Source organism: Elephantulus edwardii, unplaced genomic scaffold, assembly GCF_000299155.1.
Source record: "Elephantulus edwardii isolate Elephantulus edwardi_28Jun2011 unplaced genomic scaffold, EleEdw1.0 scaffold00005, whole genome shotgun sequence".
NCBI classification, from domain to species: domain Eukaryota; kingdom Metazoa; phylum Chordata; class Mammalia; order Macroscelidea; family Macroscelididae; genus Elephantulus; species Elephantulus edwardii.
The window spans coordinates 29,486,275-29,509,769 of NW_006399755.1; the positions used below are offsets into that span (position 1 = coordinate 29,486,275).

At 38.8% G+C, this 23,495-nt stretch overlaps 1 protein-coding gene across 1 annotated transcript in view; it reads left to right on the forward strand.

Moving 5' to 3' along the window:
- Positions 1 to 23,495, forward strand: part of DOCK7 (dedicator of cytokinesis 7) — a 246,399-nt gene that overhangs the window by 391 nt on the left and 222,513 nt on the right. The gene's annotated exons all lie outside the window — the stretch shown is intronic.

The window sequence follows — 23,495 nt, forward strand, 5'->3', positions numbered from 1 at the left end:
GGCGCGCGGCGGACCCCGGGCGCCGGCGCTCACGCTGCCGGAGGCTCCGCGGCGGGCCGGGCCTGGAGTTTCGCGGCGTTTCATAGTGAAGGGAGTTTAGGGGTGCTCGGCGGTCGGCCGGCGCTTCCCACATTCTTTGTGTTCCCACCCTGGGGCTGGCCGGGGGCCGCGGCGATGTTTTGCCCCCTCAACTTTCTCCGCCCACCCTCCGTTTGCCCCCTGGAGGGGGCCTGGGTCCGCCCTCCTCTCCACCCCAACAAAAGAAGCGGTGCGCGGCGGCTTCTGGCCGGTGGAGGCCGCCTCTCCACGCCTCTCATCCTTCCCGAGAAACCATTCTGGAATCCACCTTCCACCCAAGGGCCCAGTCCTAAGTGAGCTGTGCGCTTAAAATGTCCGAAAGGTTCGAACGCACTCGTCTCACCGCAGGAGAAAGATGTGTCGCCAGTCCGCTTCCATCAAGATTTACAACCTCGGGAATCTTAAACGGCAGTTTTACTCTCTGTTAGGTATCCGTCAGTGATGGCTATGAATCTGAATCCACTTACTGTCAAGGGCTGGTTGGTTTGTCTGCTTTCTGTCCATATGCAAAGTTGAAGCCATTGATCTGCAGCATCCGTCAGAAATTGTCACTAATTGTAGGTTGAAGCTTGACCTTACTGGTCTGTAAATGTCAATGTGCACCTGTGCTTTCAGTATCCGAGGATCAGACCTTTAGATTTGTGTTTTAGAAGTCTGAAAGCAGAGAAGTCATCAAGGTTGAGGTTTGTGAATCTTTTCAGCCTACTTCTGGTGGGCTGGTTGATACTTACCCACACACTCCTCCCTCCCCCAATTAAAAAATATCACGAAGGATTTTTATATCTGCAGAATTTCTTTGTGACATGTGCTAATATATGACCCTAGACATTGTTTGACTAAAGTGGTATTTCAGTGGTGGCCTATTGAGTAAAGGGTATGCTGTCAACCCAAAGGCATGTGGTTTGAATCTGCCTGCTGCTTCTTGGGAGAAAGATGAGGGTCTCTTCCATGGAACTTATGGCCTCTGAAACCCACCAGAGAGTCAGTTATGAGTCAGCTCCAACATGATGGTATTGAATTTTTGGGAGCTAGGTGACAATTTTATGAAAGGCTGCCACCCTAAAGTTTGGCAGTGGGAAATCTACTCAGCACCTCTGAAGAAGAAAAGATCTTGTTGATCAGCTTCCATGAAACATTCAAGAAATACTTCGTGAAGCAGTTTTATCTTATGTCACATGGGGCCTCTCTGGATTGTGGATCTACTATTGTTGTTAGGTGCAAACCAATCCACTGATTCATAGAGACCCTGTGAATAACATGTCTGAACCTTGCCCTATCCTGCACAATCTTCTCTATCTCCTACATAGTTTCACTATCCTTACCTGTTACTGAACACCCTGGTTGCTCTTGGACAGGTTTTCTTGTTCTTATGGTGGTCTGTGGGATAATTCATTACTGTTCTCTAATACTACAGTTTAGTGGCATCCATTCTTGTCATTCTTATTAATTGTCCAACTTACAGATACATAAGAAGCATTTGAAAGTACTAGGGCTAAAATCAGGTGCACCTTAGTTTCTAAACTGATATCCTTACTTGTTAACACTTTGGAGAGGTCCTTGACAGAAGCTTTTTGCAATGCAACATGTCTCGATTTCTTTACTGTTGGTACCAAGGTTGTTGATTGTGGGTCTAAGCAAGATGAAATCATTGACAATTTAATCTTTTCTCCATCTATTATGATGTTGCTAATTGGTCCAGTGGTGAGGATTTTTGTTTTCTTGATGTTGAGATGTAATCCGGATTGAAGTCTTTGAACTTGTCTAGTGAGTGCTTCTACACGTTCTGCAAACAAGATTGTGTCATCTGTATAATGCAAGTTGTTGATGAGTCCTCTTCCAAACTTGATGCCACATTCTTCTTCAGAGAGTCTAGCTTCTCATATTTGTTCAGCACATGGATTGAATAGGTATATAGAAAGGATACAACCCTGATGCTCACCTTTCCTGATTTTAAACCATGCAAGAGTCTCCTATTTGGACAACTGCTTCTTGGTATAGTATAGGTCTTGCATGAGCACAATTATGTGTTCTTGGAGTCCTTTTCAATGTTAGCGTTAATTTATTACATAATCTACAGAGTCAAATGCCTTTGCACGGTCAGTAAAACACAAGTAGACATCTTTATGATATTGTCTGCTTTTAGCAAGGATCTGTCTGACACCACCAGTGATATCCCTTGGGCCTCTTTGAATCCAGCTTGAATTTCTGGGAGTTTTCTGTCAATGTACTGTTCCAGCAGTGTTTTAATAATCTTCTCCATGTGCTAATAATGACATTGCTTGATAATTGCCATATTCTGTTTGTTGTATCACCTTTTTTGGGACAGATACTGATTTCTTCCAGTGAGTTGGCCAGTTTACTGTTTTTTAGTTTTCCTGGCACAGCTTAGTGAACATGCCCAGGGATAGATCTGTTTGTTGAAATATGCCAGTTGGTATTCCATAAACTCCTGGAGCCTTATTTTTTGCTGATTATCTTCAGTGCTGCTTAAATTTCTTCCTTTGGTTCTTGATCTTAGGCTACTTCCTGAAATAGTTTAGTGTCTAATACTTCTTTTTGATACAATGCTTCTGTGTGTTCTCGTCACCTTTAAAAAAAAAAATTTCCTCTATCCACTATTTTGCCAATAGAACCCTTCAGTATTACAACTGGAGGTTTGAATTTGTTCTTCAGTTCTTTCAGCTTTGAGAAATGCTTAGCATTTTATTCCTTTTTTGTTTTATAACTACAGCTCTTTGCACATTTCATTATAATACTTTGCTTTGTCTTCTCCAGCTGCCCTTTGAAATCTGTTCAGCTCCCTGACTTGAGAAAAAAGAAAACACTGAAATGTGTTACTTTGAAACATTTCTATTTCTATGACTAAATGTTTATAGTTTGATTATATTTCTCTAAGATATTTAGGCATAACCAAACAGGCCATTTCTTAACTCCTATAGTTTTGTTCTTTTGGACTTTGCTATGTTTTTTCATTTGAGCCTGAAGTAAGTTTTATTTAAACTTTATTTTTGTTTATTTTTTAAAAATTGTGAGCATTGGTCTTCCCTCCTTATGTCCTTTCAGGAAGGGAGGACTATCCCTTTGGGGATGTAACTTTTTAATAAATCTATCATCACTCTTTTACCCTAAAACAAAAAATAGCACTAAAATAGACTTCATTTTTTTCTTTAGGAGGCAATTGTTTAAGATTAAGAGCATGAATACTAGAATCAGCATCTGACATGGATCCAAATCTTGGCTTTGTTATTTTCAAACTTGAGACCTTGGTCAAATATTTAAGTTTTAATGTCCTCATCTAGAAAATGATAATGATAGTACTCAGCTCATAAGATTGTTTTCAATATCAAGTGGCATTTGGCATTATTTTTATAAAACAACAAAACGAATAGACAGGCTATACTAGCTTATATGATAACATATATATAATGTCATCAAATACTTATCATAACTAATATATCCTAGAGTGTTATACTCAGGATGGTGATGTTGGCATAGGATAGGACAGGGTTCACATCTATTGTTCATAGTGTCACTGTGAGTCGTATTCAACTTCATGGCACATAACGACAAGAAGAGTGTTGTAGTAGGTAGTAGTAGGAACTGTTGGGGGTTTTTTTTTAGAATAACAATAATCATTTATAAAGATAATGTCATTTTAAGGAAGATGTAGTATGAATGTTTATGTATCTATAGATATATTTCTTGACATACATTCTCAGTGTTTCAAAAGAACTGGAAATTTATTTCTGAAGCCATTTCACTGATAAATGAAGTTCATATAGGTTGTTACCTGTAAAATAGATACAATCTTTAGTCTCTAGTCCTGGAATTTGTTACAAGATGTGATAAGACAAACCACAAGAAAAAAAAAAACAGTTGTGTAAAATGACGCAAAATGCAGATTCGCATAGTTTTGTTGAAAAATGAAGGCAATAAAGAGACAAGCACAGAGTGGAGATACATTTAGGAGGTAGAAATAGCAGAGTTTGGATCTAGAAGATGAGGATGACTGAAGAGTCTAGGATGATAACCAGGTTCCTGACTTGGGCAGCCAGGTGAATATGGAGGTGTCCATTGAGGTACAGGAGTACAGGAGGTGTAAAGGATTTGAGGATGGGAAGTGAAGTGGGATGACTATACTAATTCAGTTTTAAACATGCTGATTTTTTAGGTGCCATTGGACCTGCTAGTTTATTGGTTTAGAATTAAGGTACAAGGAAAACAAAATGGGTTGAAAAATCTCTATTTGGAAATCATCAGCAAATAGATTATAATAGATTATATGCCAGAGAAGCAGATAAGTTATTCCAGGAAGACTGTGGAGACAGAACTTGTATAGGATGCTGAATTCCTGTCTGCTGGTTGCACTACTAAATCAAAACGTGGTTTGGATTCACCAGCAGCTCCATGAAAAAAGATAGGCAGTCTCCTCCCATGTAGTTTACAGCCTATGAAAACTGCTGGAGGGTTAGCTCTGAGTTGGTTCTGACTCTGACAATGTTTTTTTAATTGTGAATGAAAGGATTAAATTTTGCAACCCCTACCCCCACCCCGCCTGCATAAAATGCAGAAGCTATGTAATGATCTATCATGATCCTGATAAAACAGTTGCCAGGAGGATTAAGGGTGGAATGTAACACTTCCTAATTCCATCAAAGCCCTAATTAAATATATGGAGAGTTCCACTAGGGTGATATAATACTTTGTATATCAGTAGAGATAAAAGTGTGGAAGGCTGTGGGCAAGGGAACATAATACCACCAAGTAATAATCAACAGCCCCTGCTAGAGGAAGGCCAGAGCACATGATTGTCGCTAGGAAGTTCAGGGCCTACAAATGCTGAAGGCAAGGACATTTCTCCATTACATGGAGAGACAGCCTTCCCCTAGAACTTGTATCCTGAACTTAGACTTATAGTTTCTTAAACTGTAAGAGAATAATTTCAGTTTGTTAAAGCCATCTACTTGTGGTTTCTCTGTTTTGGCACCACAAAATAACCAAGACAGATAGTTTCCTCTTTGTTATTAATATGATTGATTGCTTATGAAAAAATTCTCATGCTTTCCCCTTGTTTCATATGAATAGTTTAGCACAAACGTTGGACATAAACTGCCTGAGTTGACATCTGAACACTGCTGCTCATTAAGTGTGTAAGCTGAGCAAGTTTCTTGATCTCACTTTGTCCCACTTTTGAGATTTAGAAAATAGAGATATCAAGACTTGTACAATTTTTTTTTGTGATAATTAAATCAACTAATGCTTGTAAGTGTTTAGAATAGTGTTTTATTCATTGTAAATACTCACTGTCAGTTTTTTAAAATGCATGGTAGTATTTCTAATGTGGCTTAGGAATTTTTCTTGTGACAAACCATTTTACAAATGTGCATATGTGAATTTTTTTGTTTTGGGAAAAATTTGTTGCTGTTTGAAGCCTTATCATTGTTATAAAATGTAATTATTGTTATGTGTCATCAAGTCACTCACTCATAGTGACCCTTAAACCCTGTTCTATCCTGTGTCAATCTCACTGTCTCTGACACACCTACCCCCATTATCTCACTGAATCAGATCATCTCATCCCAAGCATGATGTCCCTCTCCAAAGACCGGTCCTCCTTTCAGCATGTCCAAAGTATGTCACATGAATTTGTGGCTTGAAGGAGCAACCTGGTCTCACCCTCTCTAGGATGAACCTGTTTGTTCTCCTTATAGTTCATGATGCACTTTTCTCTAGCACCACAGCTTAAAGGCATCAACTCTCCTTTTATCATCCCTAGTCATTGCTCAGCTTTCTGATGGTTGTGTACTAATCTTACATTCTGTACTTTAAATTGTATTTGTTTTGTTTTTGAGAATGTACACAGTGAGCCAGTTCATCAGTTTACAATTCAGGGATGTTAATTACACTCTCAAGTTGTGCAGTCATTCTCATTCCTCTCTGAATTGTTCTTCCCTTATAAACATTATGCTTAGAAAAGTGGAGGGTTGGTAAAAGAAGAAGATCCTCAGGAATGAATTGGCACAATGACTGCAGCAGTGATTCTCCACACAGTGGAGAGTGTGAGGATTGCATAGCATTGGACAGGCTTTCAACATGTTGTACCTAGTCTTTCTGTGGTCTACTGTAGTAGCCTTGCTACACGCAATCCCAGAGGTATGTGGTTTGAACGCACCAGCTGCTCTGCAGAAGGATGGCAGTTTGCTCCTGTGTGATTTACCCACTGGAGGATGAGCAATGACTTAGATCTGATTTGAGGTACACAGCAACTACCTCTCTGAGAGGTCTGATTGCCTTGGGAGTGAGGAGTTGTGCTGCCAGTCTTAAGTTCGAATCCACTCAGCAGGAGAAGAATGTGTGATTTATAGCCTCTGAAAACTTGCTAGACAGTCAGCTATAAATTGCCTCTGACTTGATGGCATTGAATAACAACACATGTTGCTGTATGTTGCAGTTGACTCAGCAAAACCTAATAATTACACACTCATTGCTTTCCGAAGTTCTTACTCAGTCTGTCAAGTCATTGTTTTCAATTTGTTCTGGTACAGATCAAATTTTAGATTCATAAAGAAATTCTAGAAGAACATAATGCCCAAGGCTGACCTTTTTATGAAACTAAAGTGTTTAGTTTTAGGAAAACTTCAGGGGATTGGTTTTTGGTGTTTCTTCAGTTTTTAGAAACGTACTTAATCTTCCTATCTCAATTATTTCCTCACCCTTTCCATTTAGAGTGTGTGTGTGTGTGTGTGTGAGAGAGAGAGAGATATGAGATGACTTCATAAGGCCCTTTTTTTTTCTTATTTTCATCAACTGGAATTACTTAACCTTAGCTCATCATTGAAAAACAATGCATATTTTGTGTGTATGACATAATGCCAAGAAAACAAACATTCATCTTGGAGAGGGTTAAACCAGGCTGCTCCTTGGAGGCGCTTCGTCTGACATACTTTGGACATGTTGTAAAGAGGGAGAGGTCCTTGAAGAGGGACATCATGCTTGGGAGGGTGGAGGGACGGCACAGGAGGGGAAGACCCTCTATGAGGTGGATTGATTCGGTGACTGGCGTAATCGGGATGGGTGTGTCAGAGGCAGTGCGGTTGGCACATGATAGAGCAGGGTTTAGGGCTGTTTAGGGTCACTATGAGTGCAAGCTCTACATAACAACAACAACAACAACGATATATCTGATAAGGGACTTAAATCTACAATTTATAGAATACTCCATCATCTCAACAAGAGAAAGGTAAACAACCCAGTCACTAAACTGGCACAGGATATGAATAGATGCCTCAGCAAAGACAAATTTAGATGACAGACAAACACATGAAGAAATGTTCAAAATCCCTAGCTATCAGAGTCATGCAAATTAAAATTACAATGAGAGAGATACCTTCTCACCTCACCTCAGCGACAATAGCAAAGTTCCACAGGCCAGCAAACAACAAAGCTGGAGAGGTTGTGGAGAGATTGGAACTCTTATTCACCGCTGCTTGGAATGTAAAATGGTACAGCCATAATGGAAGGCTGTCTGGCACTTTATCAAAAAGTTGGAAATAGAAATTCCGTTTGACCCAGCAATTCCACTACTAGGAATATACCCTAAGGGAAGCAGAGTTATGGCTCAAACAGATGTATGCACACCCATGTTTATTGCTGTGTTATTCACAATAACAAAGACATGGAAGTAACCGAAGTCTCTATGAACAAAGAAATGGATAAAAAAACCTATGGTACACTCACACAATGGAATATTATGCAGCATTGAAAAACAGTGAGCTCATAAAACATTACACAACATGAGGGAGCCTGGAGGACGTTATGCTGAATGAAATTTCTCAGTGACAAAAGGACAAATACTGCATAACACCACTGTATTAAAATAGAACAGAAGGAGGTGGGGTTGGGGAGAGAATGAGAAAAGAGTGCATAGATAATGAACATTGCAGTAGAACAGAGGAGAGGTAGAACTGTCTGAAAAGAATATATGATTAGGCATTATATGTATGACAACAATCTGGAACACAGGATGCATTGCAGAATGGGCTGGGGGAGGCCATGGGGGGAGGGGAAGAAAATGCACAACAATGAATTTAAAAAATTATTACTCCCTAAGAAGCTGTCCAGGGCAGTTATCTATCACATATGGCCACTATACATTGGAACAAACTTGATGGCATACAATAGCAACAAACAAGGATATACGATCTGAGGTCATATTGCATACTGATATTTAAATTCCACTGTGAAGGGTAGTTGTCATTGAGTCGCCTACGATCTTATGTACAACAGCTCTGAAACCTGCCTTATCCTGAGTCAGTCTCAGTGGCTCCAACACATCTACCTTATTTCCCTAGTCACTGTATCAATCCATCTTATCTGGGGTTTTCCTCTCCTGTGTTGTCCCTCCACCCTTCTGAGCATGGTAGCCTTTTGCAAGGCCCAGTCCCTCCTGGCCATGTACCCACATAATGTGAGACAGAGCTTCAAAATCCTAGCCTTCAAGGAGAAACTTGATTTCACTCTCTCCAAGATAGACCTGAAAAGGATAGAGGGTCAAAGAAAGAAAGGAAAACCCTAAACAAGATGAATTGACAAAGTGACTGTAACAGTGGGCTCTAGCATATCTGAGATGCTGAGAGTAGTACATGACAGGACAAGGTTTAGATCTGTTGGTCCAAGGGTTGCTTTGAGTAGTGTTCAACTTGATGGTATCTAATGACAATATTCCACATAATTGTTACAGTACACCTATATTGCTGGTGCTGCTAATTTATTAAATGAAATGCCCAGTTCTGTGCCATTTTCATGATTGTTGATACTCCAAAAATGGTGATAATGGTTTTTATTATGTCTATGTCTAAAACATAGTAAGTATTCAACAAATGTGAGCTATTGTGAGTGTTATTGAAGATTCAAACTCATTGCAAGTATGTCTGGTCTCACTCGTAGTGGCCATTCATTGGACTTCTGAGGCTGTAAATAGACATTTACATGCCTTGACAAGAAAACTCTAGAGAGTTCTACTCTGTAACACATGCTGTCACATTGAGTCAAAATTGATCCAACAGATTTGTTTTGGTTTTGAGTCAGCACATTGCCTGTGATTCCAACTCATAATGACCCTCCATCGGGTTTCCAAGACTATAAATCTTATTTGGAGGAGGTTGCCCACCTTTCTTCTACAGCGCCACTTGGATTAGAAACCTCTGTCTTTGTGTTGGTAGCACAGCTTTCTCTAGACTATGCCATCATAGCTTCCTACTGCTACTACTTTTGTTGTTGTGTACCATTGGCTTGGAACCGATCACAGCTTGACAACTGGACCCTCCAGTGGATTTTCAGAGGCAGTTAATCACACAGGAGGAGATTGTTCTTCCTTCTGAGGAGCAACTGGTGGATCCTAACTGTGCCTTCAGGATTGCAGTACAATTCTTTATCATGAGAGCTCTCCACTGCTCAAACAGATGTATGCACACCCATGCATACAGCCTCATATTATTTACTTTTATTATTATTATTTCTATCATTCAGATGTGGAACCGAAGTTTAGTCCTCTGATTTCTGATCTTATATTTTTCTATTTTTTGCAAAATAAATTTCTGCAGTAGCTCAGGATTTTCAAGCTATTAGTGTCTTAAAAGTTATGCTTGGTTTCTTTTTTTCCCCCCCCTTTTTTTTTTTTTTAATTTAGACTTTCCTTTGTCAATTTGATGTCTATTTTGCTGCCATGTTGTTGTTGTTAGCTGCTGTCCAGTTGAGTACAACTCATAGAGAACCAGTCAAGAAAAGATCTGAAACCTGTTCTGTCCTGTGTCATCCTCACGCATCCTGATACACAAGAGCCCATTGCAGCAGTCATCTGACGTGTCAGTCCACCTAGTCGAGGGTCTTCCTCTCCTTTGCTGACCCTCCCCACTTCCCAGGATCATATCCTTAACCAAGGAATAGCCTCTCCTGACAATATGCCCAAAGTATGTGGGGTAAAGACTCATTATTCTTGCCTCCAAAGAGCACTCCAGCTGCACACTCTCCAAGACATACTTGTTTGTTCTCTTGGCTTCTCTTGGCTGTCCATGTGATGTTCAGTGCTCTTTTCCAATACCATAGCTCAGAGGCATTAACTCTTCCTGTCATCCTTATTCATTGTCCAGCTATCATATGCACAGCAAGTAATTGAAAAGACCATGGCCTGAATCAGATGCACTTAAGTCCTCTAACTGACATCATTACTGCTTAATAATTTGGAGAGGATGTAGCCTTGAATGCAGTCACCAGTCAATGGCAGGAAATTTGAAGAACAGCTGTCTGGCCAACAGATTTGAAGATGTCCGTATTTATTCTCATTCCCTTGAAAGGTGATCTAACGGAATGTAGAAACTATTGAACACTATCATTAATTTCACATGCAAGCAAAATACTGCTGAAGATCATTCAAAAATGGCTGGAACATAGTACATAGATAGAGAATTGCCAGAAGTTCAAGCAGGGTTTTGAAGAGGCCGTAGCACCAGGAATACCATAGCTGATGTCAGATAGATCTTGGCTGAAAGTAAGAAATACCAGAAGAATGTCTATTTGTGCTTTATTGATTATGCAAAGGCCTTTAGTTGTATAGATCATAACAAGTTGTGGCTGACATTGAGAAGAATGGTAATCAGAGAACACATAATTCTGTTCATGTGGAACCTATACCTAGACCAGGAGGCTCTTGTGTGAACAGAGCAAGGGAACACTTCATGGTTTAAAATTGAGAAGGGAGTGCTTCCGGATTATATTCTGTCACCATACCTATTTCATCTGTATGTTGTTGTTGTTATGTGCCATCGAGTCGCTTGCGACTCATAGTGACCCTATGTATAAGAGCTCTATACACTCTTTTATCCTGTGCCAACCTAGCCATCTCAAACGAACTTATTCCCACCTCTCTAGTCACAGAATTGATCCATCTCATCAAAGGTCTTCCTCTCCTTTGCTGCCCCTCCACTCTGCCAAACATGATGTCCCTCTCCAAGGAGCAAGCAGTCCCTCCTTGCAACGTGCCCAAAATATGTCAGACGAAGCTTCAGAATCCTTGACTCCAGGGAACATTCTGGTTTCACCCTCTCCATGACAAACCTGTTTGTTCTCCTAGCAGTCCATGGTATATTCAACACTCTTCTCCAGCACCACAGCTCAAAGGCATCAATTCTCATTCTATCGACCCTAGTCACTGTCCAGCTCTCTGATGCGTAGTGTGTAATTGTGGAGACTATAGCCCGAATCAGGCGCACCTTAGTCTCCAGTCTGACATCGTTGCTCTTCAGTACTCTTGAGATTTCGTCTGTATGCTGAGCAAATTATCCAAGAAGCTGAACTCTGTGAGGAGGTGTGTGGCATCAGGATTGGAGGAAAAATCATCAACAACCTGCATTACGCAGATGACACAACCTTGTTTGGTCAAAGTGAGGGGCACTTGAAGCACTTGTTACAGAAGATCAAGGAACCAGCCTTCTATATAGATTGCATCTCAGTGTGAAGAAGATGAAGATTCTTACCACTGGACTGATAGACAACGTCATGATGGATGGAGAGGAGATTGTAACTGTCATCAGCTTCATATTGCTTGGATTCACAATTGACACCATTTGGACCAGCAGTCAGGGAGTGAGGAGATGCATTGCACTGGAAAACTCTGCAATTAGGGACTTCCCCAAATTATCGAGGAGTAATTAAGTCAGTGTGCTGCCTAAGTAACAGAATTTAATGAGATATTTCCATTAGATCTTTATTTCTAAGGAAAATCTTAGATGAGTAGGATATCCTGGATATAGACTTATTTATAACCTCAATTGTTTTAAGTTTCTTTCTCTTCATAACTCTTGCCAGATAGGCTCAATCTTTTAGTCAGTCCAGTTGATTTTATTAATTTCCTTATGTTCCTAAACCAAATGCTTTTCACACACATCAGCTACTTTAGGTCTTCCTATTTAATCACTTGGAACACAAATCCTTTACTGACCTTTTGTTGTAGATCTTACTAATTCTTAATGCTGAATGTCTCATCTATTTTTTGGTCCTAAACTGCAGAGTAGTGTTAGAGGACGAATAGATCAGAATTTACCATTTACTAATTCTTTCTTACCACTGTTATTGTTAAGTGCCCTGGAGTTGATTAGAAATCATAGATTCTATGAACAACAAGTCTTGCCCTATCGTGTGCCATCTTCATCATGTCTCTCACAAGAGAGCGCATTGTTCCCATAACTCTTATCTTGTTGAGGGTGTTCTCCTTCTTAGATCCTCTAGTTTTCTGAGCATGATATGCTTTTCCAACTACTGGCCCCTCTGAATAATCTATTCAATGTATATGAGAAGAAATTTCAGCATTCTTCCCCTAAGGAGCATTCTGACTGCACCCTTTTAAGGTCTACTTATTTGTTCTCTTGGCAGTTCATGGGATGTTTAGTACTCTTCTTGAGCACCATGATTCAAAGACATCAGTACATCTTTCATCTTTATTCACCTCTCAACTCTCAGATACATAACAAGTAATTGAAATTATCATAGCTTGGATCAGGTGCACCTTAGTCTTTAAACTTGACATCCTTATTCTTAAGCACTTTGGAGAGCTCCCTGACTACAGACTTTCCCTGTGCAACATGTCTTGATTTCCTGGCTCCTAGCACCAAAGTTGTTGATTGTGGATCCAAATAATAAGCAATAATTGACAGTTTCTGTCTTTTCTCCATCTATTATGATGTTGCCTATTGGCTTAATGAAGATTTTTGTTTTCTTTATGTTGAGCTGTATTCCATGTACTGAAGGCCAAATTTTTATCTTCAGCAAGTACTTCAAGGCTTCTTCACTTTCAGTAAACAAAGTATTATCAGCTAAAAGTTGGTTATTGATGAGTCTGCCTCTGATCCCGATGCCATATTCTTCCTCATAAAGTCTAGCTTCTTAAATATTCGGCATAAAAAAATATTCGGCATAGATGTGGAACAGGTATGAAGAAAGGATACCACCCTGATAAATGCTTTTCCTGATTTAGAAACCATTGTCATGTTCCCTTGCTCTGTTTAGACAGTTGTTTCTTTGTATAAATTTTACATAAGCACAATCAAATGTTCTGGGATTCCCATTCTTCTCAATGTTAGCCACAATTTATTATTCACACCATCAAATACCTTTGCAGAACCAATAAAAACCAAATAGACATCCTTCTGGTATTCTTTGCATTTACTCAAATCCATCTGTCATCAGAACTAATTTCCAACTCTGGTGACCTACTGGCAGGAAGCTGTGCTGCAGTCCCAAAGGCACGTAGTTCAAGGCCACTAGCTGCTCTGTGGGGGAAGGATGGGCAATTAACTGCCTCTGAAAACCTGCTGGAGGATCAGCTATGGGTCAGTGGTGACTTTATAGTATACATAGCTTCTAAATCCAGCCTGAATTTCTGGCAATTTCCTGTCAATATACAATTCTAGCTGTTTTCTAATAATCTTCAGCACGATTTTACTTGCATGTGCTGTTGACGATATTGTTGGTAATTTCCACATTTTGGAACTTTTTTTTTTCTTTTCTTTTAAATGGGACCCAATACAGATCACCAGTCTATGCACCAAATAACTATCTTCCAAACTTCTTGTCCTAGACTGGTGAGCACATTCAAGGCTGCATCTGTTGGTTGAAAAATGTCAATTGATAACAGTTTTATTTCCCCTAATGCCCTTAGTACAATTTGTACTTCTTTTTATTATCATTGGTTCCTGATAATATACTACTTCCTGAAATGGTTCAGGGTCAGCTAATTCTTTTTGATGCAGTTTCTTTATGTATTCTTTCTGTTTTTGATGCTTCTTGAATCATTCAGGATTTTGCCCATGGCATCCTTCAGCTTCAATTGGAGGCTTGAATTTGTGTTTCAGTTCTTTCAGTTTGAGGAATGCTGAATGAATTTTTCTTTTTTAATTTTCTGACTCCAGCTCTTTGCATATATCGTTATAACACTTTGCTTTGTTTTCTCAAACTGCCTTTTGAAATCTTTTGTCATCTCCCTCATTTTAGCAGTCCTTCCATTTGTTTTAGCCTCTCGTTATTCCAGTGTAATTCTTAAATATCTTGTAACATCCATTTTGGTCTTTTGGTTTATTCCCTTTTTTTAAAAAATTAATTTTAATGAGCGTTTACAGAGACTTAGGGTTTCTAGTCATTCATTGTTTTACTTTTCTCCCTACCCATCCCCTCCCCCCAAATTGACTCTTCTTGAAAAGAAAGAAAAACTCTCTCATTGTTATGCAATCCCTCCCACCCAAGTCCACTCCACTATGCAGTCTTCACTCTGGATATCTGTAATGACAAGAATATCTATTCATATATCCTTTTAAACAGTTCTCTCCCTCATCTGTTTCAATGCAATATATTTCATTTCTCCCCTCCTTTTCTGTCCTCCCACAACCCTGATGTGTGAGTCTTGTTTTACAACAGTGGCCCTATGCAATATTTGTCCTTTTGTGACTGAGATATTTCACTCAGCATAATGTCCTCCAGGGTCACCCATTTTGCATAATATTTCATGAGTTCCTTGTTTTTCAATGCTGAATAGTATTCCATTGTGTGAATATACCACAGCTTCTCTATCCACTTATTTGTTGATGGGCATGTGGGTTGTTTCCAGCTCTTTGCTATTGCGAACAAAGCCACAGTAAACATGGGTGTGCATATATCTGCTTGGGTGGCGGTGATGGTTTCTTTAGGGTGTATTCCCAGTTGTGGAATTGCTGGGTCAAATGGTATCTCTATTTGCAACTTTTTGAGAAAGCACTGTACATCCTTCCATAGTGGTTGCACCTTTTTACACTCCCACCAACAGTGAATAAGGGTTCCAGTTTCTCTGCAGCCTCGCCAACATTTGATGTTTGCTGTTCTGCTAAATTTTGTAATTCTTACTGGAGTGAGGTGATATCTTATAGTTGTTTTGATTTGCATCTCTCTTAGAGCTAGGGATTTTGAATATTTCTTCATATGTTTGCTTTTCATCTGAAGGTTTTATTTGGTGAAGTGTCTGTTCATATCCTGTGCCCATTTTTTAATTGGGTTATTTACCTTTATCTTGTTGTGGTGCTTGAGTTATTTTATATATTCTGAATGTAAGTGCCTTGTCAGACATGTCATTACCAAATATTTTTTCCCAGTCTGTGGCTTCCCTTTCTACCCTGTTGTAGAAGTTTTTGAATGTGCATAGAGATTTGATTCTTAGAAGGTCCCATTCATCTATTTTATCCTCTCCTGGTTGTAGATTTTCCAGGATGCTTGGGTGACTTTATATTGTGGATTATGACTTCTAGAGTTCTTCCAAGATTTTGTTTAATGAAGTTTATAGTCTCCTTGGTTTTAGTCCTAGGTCCATAATCCACTTTGAATTGGTTTTTGTGTGTGGAGTGAGGTGTGGATCTTGCTTGAATTTTCTGCAGATAATTTTCCAATTTTTCCAGCACCATTTGTTAAGAAGGCTGTTGTTTCCCCACTTAACTGATTTTATCTCCTTTTCAAAATCAGTTGACCAATGACTTTTTGCTTTCTTCATGGATCATGTCCTTGATATCATTCCATAGCTCATCTGGTCTTTGATCATTAGTATTCAGTACTTCATACCTTCAAACCTTTTCTTGAGATTGGTTTTCAGATTCAAATGGGATAGACTTACAATCCTTTTTTAGGTTTGTAGACTTATTTTAGTTTTCTTCAGCTTCAGTTTGAACTTATATGTGAGCAATTGATGATCTGTTCCACAGAAAGCACCTGGTTAGGTTTTGACTGCTTACATTGAACTTCTCCAGTGATTGTTTCCACATTATAATCAGTATGATTCCTTTGTAGTCCATTAGGTGAGATTCTTGTGTATGCTTACCACTTGTGTTTTTGAAAAAAGATACTTGATATACAAGTACTTGCTATACAACGAGGAGAGGATAACATTGATGAATGACACCTTCTAAAGATTAAGTCCCTGTGTTCATCAAAACTTTTACCAATAGGATGAAAAGAAAACCTACAGACCGGTAAAAAAGCATTTGGAAATGGCATCTTAGAGAGGGTCTCATAACCCTTGAAAGAAAGTTTACAGAATACTCCTGGACCTTCACAAGAAAGAGACTGAGAATCCAATTACAAAATGGGCAAAAACCATGAAAAGACTTTTCACAGAGCAAGACATTCAGGTGGCCCACAGACACATGAAGAAATACCCAAAATCAGGGCAATAAGGGAGATGCAGATCAAAACCTCAATGAGGTACCATTTCATCCCAATAGCATGGCCTCATTTAACATGGCAGCAGTCAATATCTATTGGAGAGTATGTAGAAAGATTGGAATTCTCATACACTGTTGGTGAAATTGTAAAATGGTACAACCACTCTGGAAGGCAGTTTGGTGTTTCCTCAAAAAGCTGAACATAGAAGTTCTATATGATGCAACTATTCCACTGATAGAAATATACCCCAAGGAGAATAGAACTGAGCTACAAATGGAGATTTGTACACTAATGTTCATAGCAGTGTTATGCACAAGCATAAGAACATAGAAACAGTCCATATGTCTATCAACAAATAAACGGATTGAGAAATTGTACATTCACATGATAGAATAATACTGTGTAGCACTCAGGATCAACAGTTTTGAAAAAAATTATGCAACATGAGGCAGGCCAGACAGCATTATGCTGAATAAACTAACTCAGTCCGATAGGGACAAATACTGCATAAGACCATTACTGTAAAAATAGAAAGATAACTAGCAATACATGTATAAATGTCCATAGAGAAAAGGGTAGGGAGTTAGGGGAGGAGAAGTCACAGGGTCTCAGAGTAAAGTGGGCAGAAGGAGAGGAGTGAAGGAATTAGGAAAGATCCAGTAGGATCTGGAAAAGACAGAGCATGGATCATGGATCAGTGGTGATTAATTTTATAAAAATTTGAATTCTTTTAAGTATGGGAATCATTGTATAAATCATAATATGAATAAAGGAATGTGTGAAATACAGTGTATATGAAAAAAAATGCTTTAAAATTTAAAAAATCCCCACAAACAAAAAAGATATTTGTAATGTATAAATTATTGATTATACAAAATTCAGTTGTTTTATCTCTGGGCCTTATTTCTGTCATCAAGTCTATTATTTCTTCTTTGTTTTTGACTTTTGTAGTACCAGTTATTACCAATGAATCTTGATTACACATTTGATCCATTTCAGACTGCAGAAGTTGGTAGAAATCCTCAATTTCTTCATATTTTACTTTAGTTCTTCATGTGTATATTTGAAAAATTATGTATTAACAGATCTTCATATATGTTGGTAGTATCTTATCACGCACAGCATTCAACTTCAGGATAGAGTTGGCCATGACTCATAGCATCTCTATGAACAACAGATTTTAATCTTGCCCTGTCCTCCCCAATCAACATGATAATGTTCAAGCCCATTGTTACAGTCACTGTGTTAATTCTTCTTGTTGAGGGTCTTCCTCTTATTTATTGACACTCTCTACTTTTCTAAGCATGACTTTTTTTTCAAGGAAAATCCCCTCCTGGCAACATGCCCAAAATACGGGAGATATTTTACCCTCTTTGTCTCTGAAGAGCACTATAGTTGCATTTCCTCCAAGACAGATTTCTTTGAATTTTTAGCAGTTCATTGTTGTTGTTATATACTGTGGAGTCTCCTGTAGCCCATAGCAACCCTGTATACAGCAGCTCTGAACCCTGCCCTGTCCTGAGCCAGCCTCGCTAATTTCAACTCACCAAAACCCCCATTGCCCCAGTTACTGTATCAATCTATCTCATAGGGGTCTTCCTCTTCTGTGTTGTCCTTCCACCCTTCCAAGCATGATGTCCTTCTTCAAGGACCAGTCTCTCCTGGCCACATGCCCTAAGTATGTATGATAGAGCTTCACAGTCCAAGCCTCCAAGGAGAGCCTTGGTTTCACCCTTTCAAAGACAGACCTATTTGTTTACTTGGCAGTCCATGGTATTTATGTTCAAGACGATTATCTGGCACCACAACTGAAGGTATCAATTTTTTTTTCTGTTATCCTTAGTCATTATCCAGCTCTCTGAGGCCTGGCAAGTAATTGCAAAGACTATGGTCTGAATCAGACACCCCTTAGTCTCTCCACTGACTTAGTTGCTTTTCAGCACTCTGGTGAGGTCCCTGGCAGCAGATTTTCCCAATGTAGTTCATCTTTTGATTTCCTGACTGTGGGTCTTAAGAGGGTGGAGCAGGCTGTAATTGCTAACAGCCTCAATAGTTTCTCCATATAGCATGATGCTACCAATTGGTACAGTGGTAAGAATCACTGTCTTCTTGATGTTGAGATTCAGTCCATATTGAAGACTATGGTCCTTGACCTTCTGCAGCAAGTGTTTCAGGTTTTGTTTAGTTTCAGCAAGCAAGATGTGTCACCTCCATAAAGTAGGTTATTGATGAGTCTTCCTCTAATCCTGAAGCCCAGCCTCCTGAATGATCTGTTCTGCATATAGATTGAAAAGTTGTGGAGAAAGGATGCATCCCTGACACACTCCTTTCCCGATTTTGAACCATATAGTGTTTCTCTGCTCTTTTCTGAGAACTGCTTCCTGGTCCAAGTACAGGTTTTTCATAAGTATAATTAAGTGTTCTTGGGTTTCCCATGATCCTTAACACCACAATTCTAAGGCCTCAGTTCTGCAGTCTTCCAAAGAAGGATATAATTTTGTTTATATGCTATCTTAATATCCCTCACTCATCTTTTACAGGAAAATTTGCAATCTCTAACATGAGTCCTTTATTTTAATCTCAATATCCACTTTCACTTGAGTTTGAAAATTCTCTTGTCCTGAATGCTTTCCTATTCTTTTGTACTATGGCCTGATACCCAAATGTGGGATAATCTGTAGCCTGTTGGGATGCTAACCAAAAAGTGATGGCTTTGGGCTGTCACCAAAAGCATAACTGTCTCAGTGTTACTCTGTCTGACTGTTAAATCCACCAGCAACTCTGTAGGAGAAAGATGGGCAGTGCCCTCCTATTAAGATTTGCAACTTTGGAACCTATGGATCAGAGTTGACTCAAAGTTAGTGAGTTAAGTGACCCAAACTCAAACCTACTCTGTTACTGTTTGGTCAGTTTTGACTCATGGTGACCCCATGTGATGTAGAGTGGAACATCATGGTGTTTTCTTGGCCATTTTATGGAAGATCACTGCTAGGCTTTTCTTTGTGGTACTGCTAGGTAGGGTTAGGTGCTACTGCTAACTGCTGGTGTAGGTATCACCATCAGCATTTAGTTTAATAATTGAGTGCACACCTTTTGTGCCACATAAAGATCTCTACTAACTCAAAATACTGATTACAAAAATTCCCATTTTAGCGTTCTCAGCCCCTTTTATGAACTTTTACCTTAATCCATTAGCCTTATCAATGTCATCTTCATTGTAAAACAAAGAACTGTTGGATCTTCTACCATTACTGCATTTCTAACTGCTCTCCAGTCTTTTGATTTTCTTTTTTTAGTCACATTTCTTATCTGCATGCCTTGTAATGAAGATATAACTACATGGTCCTGCTTGTTCTCCTTCTTATCAATAATTGAACCATGTGGCAGAGTTTACCATGGTACCTTGAATATACTTGGATTATAGAATTCTTGAAGGTAAAAGCTCTTTTGATTTTTTAAAATCACTGGTTTAGTGAGCTTCTTATTCAAAATTATTATTTGAAAAACTCTCATAGTTGCCTCACCTCCTCTTTTAACCTATTTTCATATTGTTTTTCAAAGTTCTTTGGTGTAAGTTTAGGTTTGGCTTTTTTTCTCTGCTGGTTAGCATAGAGTCTTGTGGATAAAAGATTTGTAAGGATTGTTTGAATGAATTACAGCATTTTTCAGTGTCCTACTTCTAACTGATCTCAATGAGGGTCATACCTGACTTAGTCTATTTCAAGTGTGTGCCAAATGAAATCTCCTTAACACGTTGCCACACACTTTTAAGTTTACGACCACGCTTAGAAACACATTTTGCCGTCATTTGCGGCAGTGTGTTAAAGCCCAACTTTGATTGTTATATTCTGGTTGGCACAAATGGTTTGTGATCTCATGATTCACTACCAACCTAGAAGTTGGTGGTTTGAGGCCAGCTGCTGTACTAAATGTTCAAAATCCCTAGCTCTAAGAGGGATGCAGTCAAAACAACTATAAGATATCATCTCACCCCAACAAGAATAGCAAAATTTAACAGAAGAGCAAACATCAAATGCTGGTGATGTTGTGGAGAATCTGGAACCCTTATTCACTGTTGGTAGGAGTGTAAAATGGCACAACCACTATGGAAGGCTGTATGGTGCTTTCTCAAAAAGTTACAAGTAGAAATACCATTTAACCCAGCAGTTACACTAGTGGGAATATACCCTAAAGAAACTGTAACTGCCACCCACGCACATATATGCACACGCATGTTTATTGCGGCTTTGTTCGCAATAGCAAAGAGCTGGAAACAACCCAAGCTCTAGTATATTCACAAAATAGAATACTATGCTGCATTGAAAAACAAGGACCTTGGAATAATGATAATAATAAAAACAAACAAAAAAAGAAGAAAAACAAGGAACTCATGAAATATTATATGAAATGAGTGACCCTGGAGGACATTATGCTGAGTGAAATAACTCAGTCACAAAAGGATATATATTGCATAGGGCCACTGTAGTAAAACGGCACTGACATCAGGGTTAAGAAAAGACAGAGGAGGAGATGAATGATGTATACTGCATTGAAATAGATGAGGGAGAGAACTGTTTAAAAAAGATATATGATTGGATATTATTGTCATGACAGGAGTCCAGAATGAAGGCTGCACAGCGCACTGGACTTGGGAAGAGGGTTTGCATAACAATGAAAGAGTTTTTCTTTTACTTTTCAAGGAGAAGTTAATTGGAGTGGGGGAAGGGAGTGGGCAGGGATAAAAGTGCAACACTGAATGAATGGAAACCTTAAGTCTTTGTAAACTGTAATTAAAATTAAGGAAAAAAATTAGATATGGAGAAAGAAAAAAAAAAAAGGCCTGGCAAAGTTCTTCTGTAAAAATTAAACAGCTCAGAATACTCCATGGAGCTCTGTAACTCATGGTCTTGCTGTGAATTGGGTATTGACCTGATGGATAGTTAACTACAGCAAAACACAACTTCGATCATGACATTCTTTCGTTTAAGAATATAATAGCTTTTTAAAAATGTGAGTAAAATTATATAGAACAAAATATTTTACCTGTTAATATTTTTTATACAATTCACTGATATTAATTAATGTTTATAATGTTGTACAGTCATTATTTCTAGTAGCCTGTCAGTATGTTAAATTTCAAGTCTTCCTTGCATTTTGATGTAATAAAAATTTCTTTCATATTTTGTCCTCTAGTCAGTTCTGATATTTTCATGTATCTCCATAAATTCTTCTTTCTTTTTTTTATTTTATTATTTTTGTGTGTGTGTGTGCCATTGAATCAAATCCAGCTGATACAAGAGGAGATTGCTCCTCCTTCAGCAGGGCATCTGGTGGATTTTGCTCCTCCTTCAGCAGGGCATCTGGTGGATTTGAACCATGTGCCTTTGGGATTGCAGGACAGCTTCTTGCCACTAGGCCATCAGAGCTCCCTTCACAAATCCTTATTTCTGTCATCAAGTCCATTTTTTCCAGTATGAAGAAAACAACCTAGACCAATTTTTTTATGTACCATTGAGTCACCCGCAACTCATAGAGATCCTATGTATAACAGCTCTTAACTCTGCCGTATCCTGAGCCAGTCTCACTGACTCTGACACACTTAATCCCATTTCCCCAGTTACTGTGTTAATCAATCTCTTCCGAGGTCTTCCTTTCCTGTGCTCTCCCTCCTCCCTTCCAAGCATGATGTCCTTTTCCAAGGACTGGTTCCTCTTGGCCACATGTTCACAGTATGTGAGACGTAGCTTCAGAATTCTTGCTTCTGAGGAGGAACATGATTTCACCCTCTCTAGAACAGAAACATTTATTCTATTAGTGGTCTATAGTGTGTTCAATACTCTTTTTCAGTGCCATAACTCAAAAGCATCAATTATATGGAGAAAAGATTGAGGCTATCATGGATTCATTTTACTGAAATTTTTGGTTTACAGTCAACACTCAAAGTAGCAGCAGTCAAGAAATCAAGACGTGTTGCATGATAAAGATCTCCTGTCGACAAAGAGAATACAGAGCTGGAGCTAAGAAAAACAATACCCTTCACAATAGCTAATCAATCACAAGATAAAATATTTGGGAGTAAATATAACTAGAAGCACAAAAGAGCTATTCAAAGAAAATTACAAAACATTACTACAAGAAACAAAAAGAGACCTGGAGAATTGGAAGAATATCCCTTGCTCATGGATAGGAAGGCTCAATATTGTGAAAATGGCAATACTACCAAAGACAGTTTACACGTTCAAGGCAATCCCAATAGAAATACCAATTCCATTCTTCAATGAGATGGAAAAGGCAGTCTCCAGCTTCATTTGAAATGGGAAGAAGCCACGAATAAGCAAAGCACTCCTTAAAAATAGAAAAAAGGTAGGAGGCATTTCACTCCCTGATTTAAAATCCTGCTACACTGCCGTGGTAGTTAAGACAGCAGGTACTGTTACAGTGACAGACTTATAGATCAATGGACTAGAATTGAGAACCCAGAAATCAACCCATCTATTTATGGTCAACTGATTTTTTGACAAGGAGATAAAATCAGTTAGGATGGAAAATGACAGCCTTTTTAACAAATGGTGTTGGCAAAATTGAAAAACTATGCAGAAGAATTAAACAAGATTCACACCTCACTCTATATACAAAAACCAACTCAAGGTGGATCATGGACCTAGGACTAAAACCAAGGACTATAAACTTCATTAAAGAAATGCTTGGAAGAACTTTAGTAGTCCTAATCCACAACATAAAGTGTCTTCCAAGTATTCTGAAAAATTTATAACCAGGAGAAGATAAAATAGATGAATGGGACCTTCTAAGAATCAAATCCCTATGTGCATCCAGAAACTTCTCCCACAGGGTAAAAAGGGAAGCCACAGACTGGGAAAAAGTGTTTGGTAATGGCATGTCAGATAAGGGGCTTATATCTAGAATTTATAAAATACTTGAGCACCACAACAAGATAAATGTAAACAATCCAATAAAAAAATGGGCACAGGATATGAACAGACACTTCCCCAAAGAAGACATTCAGATGGCCAACAAGCACATGAAGAAATGTTCAAAATCCCTAGCCCTGAGAGAGATGCAAATCAAGACAACTATGAGATATCATCTCACCCCAGTAAGACTAGCAAAATTTAACAGAACAGCAAGCAACAAATACTGGCGAGGTTGTGGAGAGACTGGAACCCTTA